Here is a 13,866-nt window from a genome sequence, read left to right as displayed (position 1 = left end):
AAGAGAGAGAGATGCAAAATAACAAGACACTGCTTCTATAACCAAATGAAAGTCTGTTTTTAAACTTTGGGAAATTCTTCCTCTGCCGAAGAGCAATAAATATCAAAGTACAATACAAGGCAATCATTTGTGTTTTGAAAGCAGAAAAGAATGCGGAGAGAAAAGGAAAACATTTTATCATGTACTGAACTTACAAGTATTCAAAATCCTTAATTCCTTCCCCCCGCCAAATATTGGGCATCATCATATCCTTTACAAAATAAATTTAACACGAAACCACTGGACTCATTTTTAGCACTCGGTGGAGAACTTTTATCTCTCCCAGCGCTCACCACCCAATAACCCTTCTGGGAAGCCCTGAAAAACCGCTATTCTCGGAACAAACGCACGCTCGCGTTCCAGTGCCCCGGAGGCGCCTCGGGGCGCGGAGAGAAACCTGGGGGTCTGGAGGCCAAGGACCATAGACCGCCCCTTCGCTGCCCAGGAAGTGCCCGAAGCGGCGGCCGAGCGGCTGGTCCCCGCACCGGAGCGGAGCGCCACCGAGGCGCGCCCGCCCCGTCCCTCCCAGGCAGGGTCCGCCTCCTGGAGTCCCCCGTCCCCGAGTCAGGAGGACCCCGCCGGCCGCGCCTCACGCCCCCTGCGGGAAGCCCAGGATGCCCCCGCGGGGCGCACCGACAAGCCGCAGCTAGCGCGGCCGCCGCCTACCTGAAGGGAGCTTGGGCCCGTGTGGACTGGACGTGCGGAGATCAGCTGGGCGCTCAGCAGCCCCTGGCGCGCGGAGCCGGCTTGCAGAGCGCAGAGTACCGCCGAGACCAGCGCCGCCGAGATCCGCCGACCACACCCAGGCCCGCGCCTCCCAGCAGCCAACTCCGCTGCGCGCGGGGCCGGGGCGGGGACGTGGCTCGAGGCGCGAGGCGCGAGGCGCGAGGCACGAGGCGCGCGAGCCCGCGGGGACGCGCCGTGGACGCGCGCAGACCCTGGAGCGTGCGCGGCCCGGGCGCGGGGCGAAAGCAGCTGGCGCGGAGCGGAGCGTCTGCTTCCTATTTTCTCTCTCGTTTCCTGCTAGAAGAAGAAAAACATTTATTCCCGGGCAGTTTCGTTTTCTTGGTTCGGCGCCTGGACGCTGGAGCACACTTCTGAGTAGCGCCCAAGTGGTGTGGCCGGTTTCCTTCCTGCCACCGCACAGGCCTCAGCTTGCTCGTGGGCAGGATAGAGGGGCTGATTTAGAAGACCTCAAGGTCCCGTTTAGGTTTAACATTCTGGAATTCTAAATGTAAGAGAGTAAACTGAAGCCCAGAGTCTTACAAAATTGCATTGCAATCCCAGCTCTCCGTCCCTAGTTGTATGACCGTGTACCATCTCAGGGCCTCAGTTTCATCATGGGCAAAATAGGGATACTGTACATGCCACAAAAAGGTGCGAAAATTTTAACTGCGTTAACAGTTGCACAGAACCTGCCTCTAAATAAATGATCAATGCTTGGAAGTTATCGTTACTGTTGTCACTGATGAAACCGGGCCTTCCAGATAACCCTGTCAAGTTGCTCATCTCTGCATGAGTTAAACATCCCATGCAACCGACTTTTTCTAGATTTCTAGGGGTGTTTCATGTTTAAAATGTCATAAAATGAATGCATCTACCCAATTTGCTTCCTCTGAAGTCAGTACCGCCCGGGAGCAATTTTCCTCTCCCCACCCCCATCTTTCTTCTGAGTTAATTCCAGTTTGACAGACTGTTGCTATAGCATTCCTGCTCTGACGTCAAACAATTTAAAGAAACAGCCCTGGGTAACGACAACTGCAGAGGAGTTCTTTGTGGAGTTTTTGTGCTGGAGAAACGTTTGAACAATATCTTAAGAGAACTTTAACACCTCCGCAGCCCTTCCATTTCTTCTTCAGCAGCGTCCCACCATCACCTGGAATAAATCTTTTAGTACCTTCATGATGAGCACACCCTGACTGCAGCTGTGGAGAAAATGTGACCGTTTTGTTTAAAAGCCAGACCATGACAAAAATGGAAACAGCTGTGGTGCTAGGGTGATGAAATTATAGGTGGTTTTTTCCCCAAAATTTTCATTTTCCTTAATGTGGGGTGCTTGTTTCCATTAAGAAGAAAGAGGAGAAATGCCAAATCTTCTACATATCAGTGTAGGAAAAGTTGATTGGGACCTGAATAGTTTGCAGCTGTAACTATTTATATGTTTTAATGATTAAATCCTGAGCTTTATCATTGTCATTTTTAGGAGGAAGCAAAGGGGAATTATTATTTAAGGAACTCCTATTACGTACCAGGCTCCCTGCTTTCTTATATTGTACTTAATTCTCATACTAACTTTACAGTGTGCATTCTATCTCCATTTTACAGATAAAGAAACTGAGGCTCAGTGAGATTAAGTAATTTACATAGAATACACAGTAAGTGTCACAGCCTTACATGGAATCTAGATTGGATTGACTCCAAAGCCCACTTTCTTTTAGATTCTTTTCTGTCTTGTTCTTGTGCACTGGCACTTGTACAGGTCTTTGAGAGGTGGTTGGGTTAAGATTATTAGCTGAAAAACAAGTTGCTGGTATTTAGGAAAACCCAGTGGAAAGTACTGTATTATTCTATTCCACAAAGGATTAGGGGAAATATAAATCAACAGCTCCTAAACACAAAAACCTGAAAATAGTTTACAAGAATTTTACTGACCATTATTTGAAGACTTGAGAATAAATTACACAAAATGATCACTTCAACCTTCCTGAAAATTTGATGTGGACTAGAAGAATAAAGTCTAAGTACAAGAAAGGAAAGTTCATTATCCAAACTAGTTCACTTCCAAGAATATTATATTTCTGTTTTGCCACATCTGCTGCACATTTTTCTGGAAGGAACACTTACTTGTTAAAGGACAAGCCTGTGTTGTAAATCTGAAAGTAGAGCTGATGAAAAGAATTTCATTAGCAGGAATAATTTCCTAAAAGCACATTGATGCATCTAAGTGACCCAGCAATTAGTAATTTTTCAAATGATAGCATAATCCATGTAGAAAGAAAAAGAAAGAGAGGAAGGAAGGAAGGAAGGAGGGAGGGAAGGAAGGAAGGAAGAAAAAGAAAAGAAAGAGAAAGAAAGAAAGAAAGTGTTATTAATATCCTCGAAGCCCGTAGATTTGTGTAGACAATTGTAATGATGTATCTATCCTGCCTGCTTCTAATGTTTAAATCCAGTGTTCATGTGTTTGGATGCCACTGGCTGATATTTAGATTTCTGACTCAGTATGCCCATGTTGTCAAATCCTATTCTATTAAAAGAGGATGGTGGGGTCCCTGCTAGAGAACCTTTGAAGACAAAATCCCTGTCTGTTTCATCCTTGTGTTCTTTGTGGTGTTTAACAGAATACCTTGCACCTACTAATTACTCAGTGAGCAGATGAATGAATAAAGGTATCTGGCTACTTGTTTTACTCAAATAAGCTTCATACCAACCACCCTCAGGCCCTACTCAGAATCATAGAAAGAAGAAGAGTGATCATTATTTTTCTGGGAGCTCAGTTGTAGTTGCTTCTGCAAGGTGTTTTGCTCTCTTATGACCAAGTTCAGAGAAGCTCTGCTCTCGGTCCTCTATTGGATGAATCTGAATCCTGTTCTCAGCAAGCTACCCTAAAATCCACAGTGCCATAGGTTCATAACCTCTGCTTTTAAATCATACCCCAGGGCTTCCCTGGTGGTGCGGTGATTAAGAACCGCCCGCTAATGCGGGGGACACAGGTTCGAGCCCTGGTCTGGGAAGATCCCACATGCCGCGGAGCAACTAAGCCGGTGCGCCACAACTACGGAGCCTGTGCTCTAGAGCCCGCAAGCCACAACTACTGAAGCCCGCGTGCCTGGAGCCCGTGCTCCGCAACAAGAGAAGCCACCGCAATGAGAAGCCCGCGCACCACAACGAAGAGAAGCCCCCACTCGCCACAACTAGAGAGAGCCCACGCGCAGCAACAAAGACCCAAAGCAGCCAAAAATAAATTAAAAAATAAAAAACTCATATCCTAGAAATAGTCTATTTTTTTTCTGAGCCTGCTTTGCTGTTAGACAACGCCAAGTGCGTTATGAAGAACAGAACCGTCAAAGTGTACAGTATTCCAGTACTACCCTGTTGTATGTGTTGTATACATTCCAATTCTATTGTATTCAGGATGAGACCAAATTACATACATGGAATATACTTTATAGAACATACATGGAATATACTTTATAGAACTATACATATAGAATAAGTTGTATACATTCCAATTCTATTGTATTCAGGATGAGACCAAATTACATACATGGAATATACTTTATAGAACTAAAGTAACAGGTTTTCTTCCAACTACAACAAAATAGTTCAAAAATATTAAACGGAAATTGTCTAATCGGATATGCAGCAGAGTTCCTCAAGGATGTGGGAAATGATTCCTTAGTAGACTCCAAGAAGTGAGTTTATGTGTTTCAGACATCCTTAATCCCAAGAAGTCATGTCCAAACACTTCCCTCTTGCTCATGCACATTGCATTTAGATACAAGCTCTTTCTACAGCTTATATTTTGAAACCGCCTTTGCTGTGTTCTTCTGACACTCCTAATACATATCAGTTATAGCTCTTGCGCCTTTCTGCTCAGGTTCTCTAATGGCAATTTGGGTCTGTCGTCTACATGCACATCAATGAGCTTAGGAGAGCACTGTACTTAACTAATGATGTCTGTCTCAGGCATAGGAGGGGAATATATATTTGCTGCTCTAGGTCCTGTGGTTCATTTCTCTGGAATCTGTTATTGGGAAGGGACAGGCAAAGTGGAAAGAATACTAAACTGCACATCAGAAGACGTGATTTAGAGCTTTGGCTCTGGTACTAAATATCTGTGTGAGCAGATCACAACCTGCCTGCATTCTGTCTTGTTCAATATATACAATTGGAGTGCTGGATCTTAACAAGATTGGCAAATAGCACTGATGCCATCCCTCGGTACTATGCCCAATGTATAACTTCACTAATCAGAAGTGCACTCTTTCCCTCTAAGCCTCATTACCATCCCCCCAATTCTTCTGAATACAGGTATCCTCCCCACCCCCCGCTTCAGCAGTTCACTTTACACCACTTCACGTTTATGAAGGACCTACATTTGAACCTGTTTTTATTAACTGAAAGAAATCTAAAGAGGATTTTTCTTTTATGGAAAAGCAAAAAGACCAAAAGCGAGAATAGCATTCAGCATTTGTTTTTTAACAGCCCTTATAGAGCCATCGCACACCCAGAGCAGCAAGGAGGGCAGCACTACCCAGCCCCTTCCCTGGGAAATGCACTCAGCATCTCAGCATCCAGCCGCCATATCTTTGAACTATGTCTGTGAGCATCTGGGCTTTATCTCGATTTATTTTGTGCTTCCATTAGGAAGATGGGTCCTAAGGTAATTACTTCTTCACGTTAGGCCATTTCAGCTTACAAATGGTTTCCTAGGAAGGTTCTACTTTTGGATAGCAGGGGAAACCTATACCACACACCAGGAAGACATTCTGATCTATTGGTTTGATAAGTGAGTAAAAACATTGTTATTGGTTATCTATTGCTGTGTGCCAAGCCTCCCCCAAACTTAATGGATTAGCACAACAGCAATCGTTTATGTTGCTCATAATAACCTGCTTAGGCAGGGCTTGGCTAACACACTCTGCTCTGCTCTGGGCCGTGTCAGCTAGTTTGATTCTACTTTTAAGATGTCATATGGCTGGCAGGGTGGTGCTGGCTATTTGTTGGAAGACCAGCCAGGGCTGTGGACAGAGACCTCTGTTCCTCTTCACTTGACCTTTCCACGGGCTACTTGGAATTCCTCACACTACGGTGGCTGGGTTCTGAGAGCAAGTGTTTGAAGAGAACAGGGAGGAGGTACATAGCATTTTCATCACTTAACTTGGGGAAGCACATACTGTAGCTTCCAGCATCCTCTCTTGGTCTAGACAGTCAAAATTCAAGTCATAGGGACATAAACCTCTTGATGGAGGAGTAGCAAGGTTCTAGAAGAGCATGTAGGCTGACACCTATTTCTGCAGCCATTTTTGGAAATACAATCTGCCACAAGCATATTTGCTGACCCTGGGTTAATCTATGAGTCCGATGATCTAAGATTCTGTTTTTCCATTCCTTTTTCCCATTTAGCATTGTTTTATTTATTTATGCTAATGTGCTCTAACAGATATTTCAAACAATGGAAAATATCTTGCTTTCCTTGCTAATTTGGTTTTTTGGCTTTTTTTAATTTTTAAAATTATCATACTGTGAAATTGGTCTTTTTCTTTTGGTGTTTGGTTCTATGATTTTAAACACATGTACAGATTCATGTAACCATCACTACAATCAGGATACAGGACAGTCCTATCATCCCCCCAAAATTTCTTATGCTATCCTATTATTATTATTATCTCACCTCCCTCCCTATGCCCTAGCAATCATTGATCTGTCCTCCATCCCTACAGCTTTGTCTTTTCAAGAATATTATACAAATGGAATCATACTATATGAAACATTTTGAGACTGGCTTCTTTCACTCAACATTGTACCTTGTTCCTTCTTATCACCGAGTAGTATTCCATGTATGGAGGTACCACAATTTGTTTACCCATTCTCCCACTCAATGACATTTGGGATGTTGTCCAATTTGGGGCAATTATGAACATAGTTTCTATAAACACTCACGTACAGGTTTTTATGTTAACGTATGTTTTCATTTTTCTAGGGCAGGTAACCATGAGTGGGATTGTAGTGTTATATGGTTAGTGTATGTTTAACCTTATGAGAAACTGACAAATCATTTTCTGGAGTGGCTACTCCAGTTTTCATTCTCACCAGCAATGTATGGGAGTTCCAGTTGCTCTGAGTCCTTGTCAGCACTTGATACTGTCAGTATTTGTTTGTTAATTTTTGCCTTTCAAATAGATGTGTAGTGGTATCTCATAATGGTTTATTATTGTATCTTCTTCAGCATCACATATACATGTTATCTCCTGCCTTCCCCTACCCTGATCCAGTCTATGCATTTCTGTCAAATTAATTTTCCTAAAATACAATAGTGATTAGATTCACTTTTGGCTCAGAGAACCTGCAACAATTTCCAATTACTTACTGAATTGAATATATCTGCCTTGCACTGGCTTTCAAGGCCTTACATAATCTGACTCCAACCTACATTTCCAGGTTTATCTTTTACTCCTTTATTTTTCTCTCCACCTAGCCTTTTTGCTCTTCTGAGAGTAGGTTCTTTGCCTTCTCATCTTTGTCATTGTTCCCCAAACTGTCTCCTCTGTCCTTCTCTCTGTATCTCTCAAGAACCAAGAACTTGAGGGGACTGTCCTTGCCCCTCTGTGCCTGGAATACCACCATGTAATACCATGCAGTCTAACCCAGACACTCTTCCCAGGCTCTTCGAGCACCCTCCTGGGCAGGTCAGAAAATTCAGGACTGGGCAGGTATCCAGCTGGGGAATGAGTCTCCTTTGCTGATACAGACCAACTACTTTCCAAGTGATTCTACTTGGAAATAATGATATTATCTCATGCCTATCTTACCAGTTCTCTGAGAGGTTTTTGAACCATTTTTGAGATTTGAGATTAATGATATGGTAATTTTTCAACTGACTTTGCTATAAAGCATGAAGAGCTCTGATAGCTGTCAACAATATATCACTTCCCTTCAGCAATGAAAGCTGAGAAAGAATAATTTAATAACATTAATTGTTTCCTGATAGAAACAATTGCTTTGGTCTGATACCAAGCCACTCAGCATGGACTTCAAACTCTACCTAGGAAGTTAAAAAAAAAAGGTGAAAAGATGATATATAAATAAACTATTACGCTAAACATTTTTATTTGAATGTTGAAGAGACACCATTCTCAGTAACAACAAATATTAATGAACCTGCTCTTTAGAACAAACCTCTAAGATTAAAGGAATGATTTTGAAAGCCTCTGCTTGCTCCAAGGATTATTTAAGAGAAAAAGAGTTATGTGTTGAGACTCCCTTAGCCATATTCTCTAAGTGGACCAGGATATCTAAATCATATTTTCAAAAGCCCATATAAATTCTAAGAAAGTTAAGTGAAATTGTTAATGATAGCAAATTCAGTTCAGGTCAAGAGTATGACGTATTCAAGTTACATTCTACATAACTTCCCTCTTCTATAATTATGCCCATAATTATAGTGTCTAGAATACATTATTTTGCATGAGCTAGAGGTTTACAATTATATGACTATTCCATGCCACAATCTCACTCCTGGGACTCACATCTTATCACTGTATCCTTAGTCTTAGCACAGTACCTGCATATAGCAGGGACCTCTCATGTTTGTTCAATGAATGAAACAATACAGAGCTCTAAGGACAGGTTGCTGGGAGTTTCATTCATTCATTCATACATACATCCACTCATTTATTCATTCATTTGTGAGCATTTAATAAGTTCTCACACAAAAATGTATCTTCATAGCTATTTAAGAATGAATAGAATCAGACCAACAAAATGCTTGATTCGACATTAATGCTTCTAGGAGTGGAGTCTTCTCCTGGCAGATGGGTGGTCAAACTGAGGTGGAAGCAGAGCACAAGGTCTAAGGCTTGGGACAGTTTTACACTTTTCCTTCACTCAGCCCTCGTATTGTCATTTTAAGTTCTTAATGTGATGTGGGGAGGGGCAGGGGACTGCTCTCACACTTTTGTCATCCAAAGGACAGCAGCTAATAAGGGTTTCTGGAGCAATTCACTCTCCTCAGGGACCAAGGATGGGAGAAAACTACTGGGCAGAAGCCAGCTTCTGTTCTCATAGGGTGTGCTGAGTGCACTAATGGGTGTGATATCATCACCTGTTTTTAAGTGCTCTATGGGAAAGCCCAGCTCCTTTGCATTTGAGACAGACTATTAGTGGGGGTAATAATGGTTTACACAGGACTGCTTTTCTCTTCTTTAAAGTACCTTTGGAGGAAAAAAAATCAACAAATAGGACTAAAAATCTGAAAATAAATATTTAAAATGCTCTAGAAACACGGCAGAGTTAAGGTTTTTTCAAAACAGAAACAATTTTCTTTGGAACAGATATCCTAAGTTAGTATTTCCCCTTTGGTATCTTTTAGGTTTATATACATTTATTGAATAGTTAGGAATCAGCACTTCACATTATTTACCTCATTTACTATCTACAACAGACTTAAAAGGAGATACTATTATTCCTATTGTGCAAAGGAGGAGATTTAGTCTCAGAGAGAGTAAACTCTTGCTCAATGTCCTGAGGTAGTGCCAGGGGATGAGTATGAAGGGCTCAGGCTCCCATCCTTCTTATCTCTCTCTAACCGCCATCTCCAACAGCCCTCCTGGCTACCCCAATAACTATACCACCTAAGGAAAGGGTTATGCAAATTTTATGTAAATACAGCTTTAAAACCTGCCCCTCCCTCAGCAGTTTCCTACCCCTTGAGCCTCTCCTGTATCTAATGAAACACCTAATACATGATAGAGCTTTCAAATGGAGCCAGAACTTTCTGACCCGATGCTTGGGTGTGTTCCCGTCCCTGCTCTTTGAAGCCTACTCGCCAGCAGTAACACAACTGCCCTCACTTAGGTTTCGTTTTGGATATTGTATTTTCTTCTAAATAAATTAGGTCAAAACCTCTGGTTAATGAATGCCTCAGAAGTTTTTCTATCTCTTCAGTTGTATTACATAAATAAAAATCAGGCAGGCAGAGAATTTAACCACTCCACCCTCATCCAGTTTGACTTGCCCCAACACTTACCCAAATCCAAGAGTCTTCACAAATTCTTTCAATCAGAGAACATCAACTTCTTTGCTCTTGCTTGCCCCCTACCCCTGCCCCTTTATCAGGATAGCTACTTACTGCTCTTCCCGTTTTGCTTTAACTGAAATGAATTTGAGCTCTTATCCCTTCTGCTGTTTGGATTTCCTGCTTAAAAGCTCTGAATCAGAATGACATTAATCCTACTTTTCCTGCAATGTGGCGTTATTGTTCATTACAGATACTTGTACTGCTCCTTCTTACTTTCTGAGAATTTCATGGACTTTCTCATTGGAAATGAGTCAGTGACTTGGAATTTGCATCTTCCCAAGTAACAAGTAGGCTGCCTCATTTTTTAAATCTCATTTTTAAAAGAAAATTCTAGTCCAATTTATCAATTTTTTTCAAAATCTGATTTAGTTACACCCAAACCCAGAATTTAATTAGTGTTTACATTAGCAATGTCCAAATTTAAGTATATTTTCTGTAGAGATCAACCCTAGGGAAGCTGCACAAGTCTCTGCAAGAAGGTTCCTCTTCTTTGGTGACAATGAGTCAGATTTGTATTAACTCAAAAATGAACTTAAGGAGAAAAAAAAAGAAACTTTGTCATCTAATGAGTAACTGTTTCATCTTGGTTTAGTTGATAAAGCAGCAGCTCTAAAAATAAAACTTACTGTACATTTGTTCTTTTTTCTCTCTTTTAAAAACTAAACTCTTAACTTTGCCCTTTGTCATACCTAATGAATATATAATTTAACAAAATGACTCCAAGAATTAGTAGTTGGAAGGAATTTCTTGGTTTGGAGATGGCGTGCTAATTGTTTGGGTCCACATGTGAGCTGAAATACAAATTTCAAGAAAGTTTAAATGTCCCCAATTTAATTATTTTCCATGAAATCAGACCTAGTTTTTTTTTTTTCCACATGGACAATGATTACCTAATAAGTCTAACCTAGGCCAACTAAAACATGACAACTTTCCAGATCTATTTCTTCCTCAACCTACAACTATGATGGTATTTTACACATTTCAGTGACATTTATTAAAATCTGCCTTTTATTGAAGTTATTTGTATAACTGTGTAAAAAGTGATTGTGTAATAAGAATCTTAGAGATATAAATCAAGCCTGAACCACCTTTGTATCCCTTATGGCATCAAACAGAGTTTTCTGACTTTCTGGGCCCCAATCCATCCAATATACTACTGTTAAATTCATTTTCCTGAAGTTGAGCTTTGCTTAAGTAACTTTTTGGATAAGAATCTACAGCATTTTCGTGTTGTTTACGGAATTAAATTCCCCTGTCACATTTGTCACTCATAGCCTGCCATTACCTAGCCCTAACCTGTCCTTTCCAGCTTTTTCTCTATGGTATTTTCCATTGAAACTTGGCTCTTCCCACTTCTGAGAAGAGGTCCTGGGATTTCCCACATGTCTTGTGCTATTCTCACTAACTAGAGGGCTTCATATAGGAGCCTATCCACAAAGCCACATCCAATCCTCCCAACTGAACACATCTCTCCTTGTTTCTGATCTCAGCAGCACTTGGTTTATACTACTCTTGTGTACTTCTGTCACTTCTGCCCACTTTGGCTTAAATTATAATCATCTGTGTGCTTGTTTTATCTCCCAGATTTGAGATTAGGCATGGCATGCTGCAGAGAACACGAGCTATGATGTTGGAAAAAATCTAAATTCATATAGTGCCTCTATCATTTCTGAGCTTTTTTTTTTCACTTATAGAAAAGTCATTGATTCACTTGCCCTCTCATGCTCTGAGTTATCACAAAATTATTGTGAGTAAAAAGAAGATTCTTTCCACCCAACACCATTTGTAAGTACCAAAAAAAAAAGTGATAAAGATAAAAGGGAGTAAACAGGCTAATGAATAAAAAGAGACAGAAAGCTTGTACAGAAAGTCTAAGGAGGTTTGAAAAAAATAATTAAGGGTGTTTAGCTGAGAAAAGAAAGAACAGAAGGACAGAGTGTATTTTTCAATTTCTTTAAGAAATTTTATTAGCGGTCTTTACATTCACTGAGTCAGGGAGCAATACCTGCAGTCACTCAAAGCAAAGAAGCCCCTGGAAATCAAAAAGAAGTCAAACTCATTTCTCTCTGAATCTGTCATTCCTCTACTATGTCTTTCAGAAATAAGACATTGAAAAGAAACAGTGCCATCTGGCATATATTGGGAGATTAGATACTTTGTCTCACAAAACAGAAGAAATTTATCATATTATAAAGGACAATTTCCTGAAATAAATTTGCCATTGCTTCTGCAGGAGAGGAAAAGAATTAATGTACACATTAATAATAATAGTAAAAATAATAACCCTAAACACTTGTCAGGTGTTTATTATAAGCCCGTTAAGTAATTGGTATCCAAAACTGTTGTCTTGCTTAATAGTCCAATAATTTTGCTACTCAAAGACTGGTCCATGGAGCTTGTAACAAATTCAGAATTACAGGTCCTGCTCCTCATATTCAATCTATAGAATAGAATCTACGTTTTAAAAATATTCCCAGGAAACCACCAACAGAATAAAAAGACAACCTACTGAGTGGGAGAAAATATTTGCAAATCATATACTGATAAGGGGTTAATAACAAAAATACATAAAGAACTCATAGAACTCAACAGCAAAAAAAAAAAATGGGCATTTTTCCAAAGAAGACATGCAGATGGCCAACAAGCACATAAAAAGATGCTAAACATCACGAATCACAATGAGATATTACTTCACGCCTGTCAGAACGACTGTCATCAAAAAGACAAGAATTAACAAGTGTTGGCAAGGATGTGGAGAAAAGGAACACTTGTGCACTGTTACTGGGAATGTAAATTGGTATAGACACTTTGGAACACAGTGTGGGGGTTCCTCAAAAAATTAAAAATAGAGCTACAATGTGATCCAACAAGTCCACTTCTGGATATTTATTCAAAGAAAATTAAAACACTAACTGGAAAAGATATATGCACCACCATGTTTATTGCAGCACTATCTACAATAGCCAAGATATGGAAACAACCTAAGAGTCCATTAGTGGATGAACAGATAAAGAAGTTGTGGTATATGTATACATATAGTTGTGGTATGTATATATAATAAAATATTATTCAGCCATAAAAAAGAATGAAATCTTGCTATTTACTACAACATAGATGGAACTCGAGGGCATTATGCTAAAGTGAAATAAGTCATACAGAGAAAGACAAATACTGTATGATCTCACTCATATGTGGAATCTTAAAAAACAAAACCCAGGGCTTCCCTGGTGGCGCAGTGGTTGAGAGTCCGCCTGCCGATGCAGGGGACGCGGGTTCATGCCCCGTTCCGGGAGGATCCCACATACCGTGGAACGGCTGGGCCCGTGAGCCATGGCCGCTGAGCCTGCGCATCCAGAGCCTGTGCTCTGCAACGGGGGAGGCCGCAACAGTGAGAAGCCCGCGTACCGCAAAAAAAAAAAAAAAAAAACCAACCTCATAGATACAGAGAACAGATTAGCGGTTGCCAGAGGTGTGGTGGTGGTGGTGAAATGGGTAAAGGGAGTCAAAAGGAACAAGCTCCCAGTTCTAAGATGAATAAGTCATGGGGAGGTATGTACAGCATGACAACTATAGTTAATACTGTCTTGCATATTTGAAAGTTGCTAAGAGAGTAGATCTTAAAAGCTCTCATCACAAGAAAAAATTTCTCTAGCTACGTATGGTGATGGTCATTAACTAGACTTATTGTGGCGATCATTTTGTAATATACACAAATATTGAATCATTACGTTGTACATCTGAAACTAATGTAATGTTGAATGTCAATTATACCTTAAAATATCCCCAGGTAACTCATAAGTACACTACAGTTTGTGAAGCACGGATAAAGTCCTTTCCACGAGGATTCTAAGATCCTTAACATTAAGAAATAGTTTTTTCCTCTCTCTTTCCACCTCAGTCTTAGTCACTTGAGGTTCTTTAGTGTCCAATAATGATTTGGACTAATATGGGCTTGAAAAATGCAAAAACATACTAATGTTAATATGGTTGCAAGAAGGTTCTGAAAGTGATGGCATCTTTTCCACCTT

At 40.7% G+C, this 13,866-nt stretch overlaps 1 protein-coding gene across 4 annotated transcripts in view; it reads right to left on the bottom strand.

The window, feature by feature from the left end:
- GNB4 (G protein subunit beta 4) overlaps positions 1-10,064 on the bottom strand; it is a 68,814-nt gene extending 58,750 nt beyond the window's left edge. The window contains exon 1 of one of the 4 annotated variants that reach the window (XM_027111344.1): positions 9,788-10,064. The gene's annotated coding sequence lies outside the window, so the exon portion shown is untranslated. Of the gene's footprint in view, positions 1-705; positions 1,051-9,787 lie in introns of those variants that run through there. The other 3 variants (XM_027111363.1, XM_027111354.1, XM_027111336.1) reach the window with 3 other exon arrangements.
- Between the last annotated feature and the right edge of the window lie 3,802 nt (positions 10,065-13,866).

This window comes from Aethalodelphis obliquidens, unplaced genomic scaffold (assembly GCF_003676395.1).
Source record: "Aethalodelphis obliquidens isolate GAN/ISIS:26980383/991018 unplaced genomic scaffold, ASM367639v1 scaffold1, whole genome shotgun sequence".
Classification (NCBI taxonomy): domain Eukaryota; kingdom Metazoa; phylum Chordata; class Mammalia; order Artiodactyla; family Delphinidae; genus Aethalodelphis; species Aethalodelphis obliquidens.
This window is presented reverse-complemented; position numbering and strand designations above follow the sequence as displayed.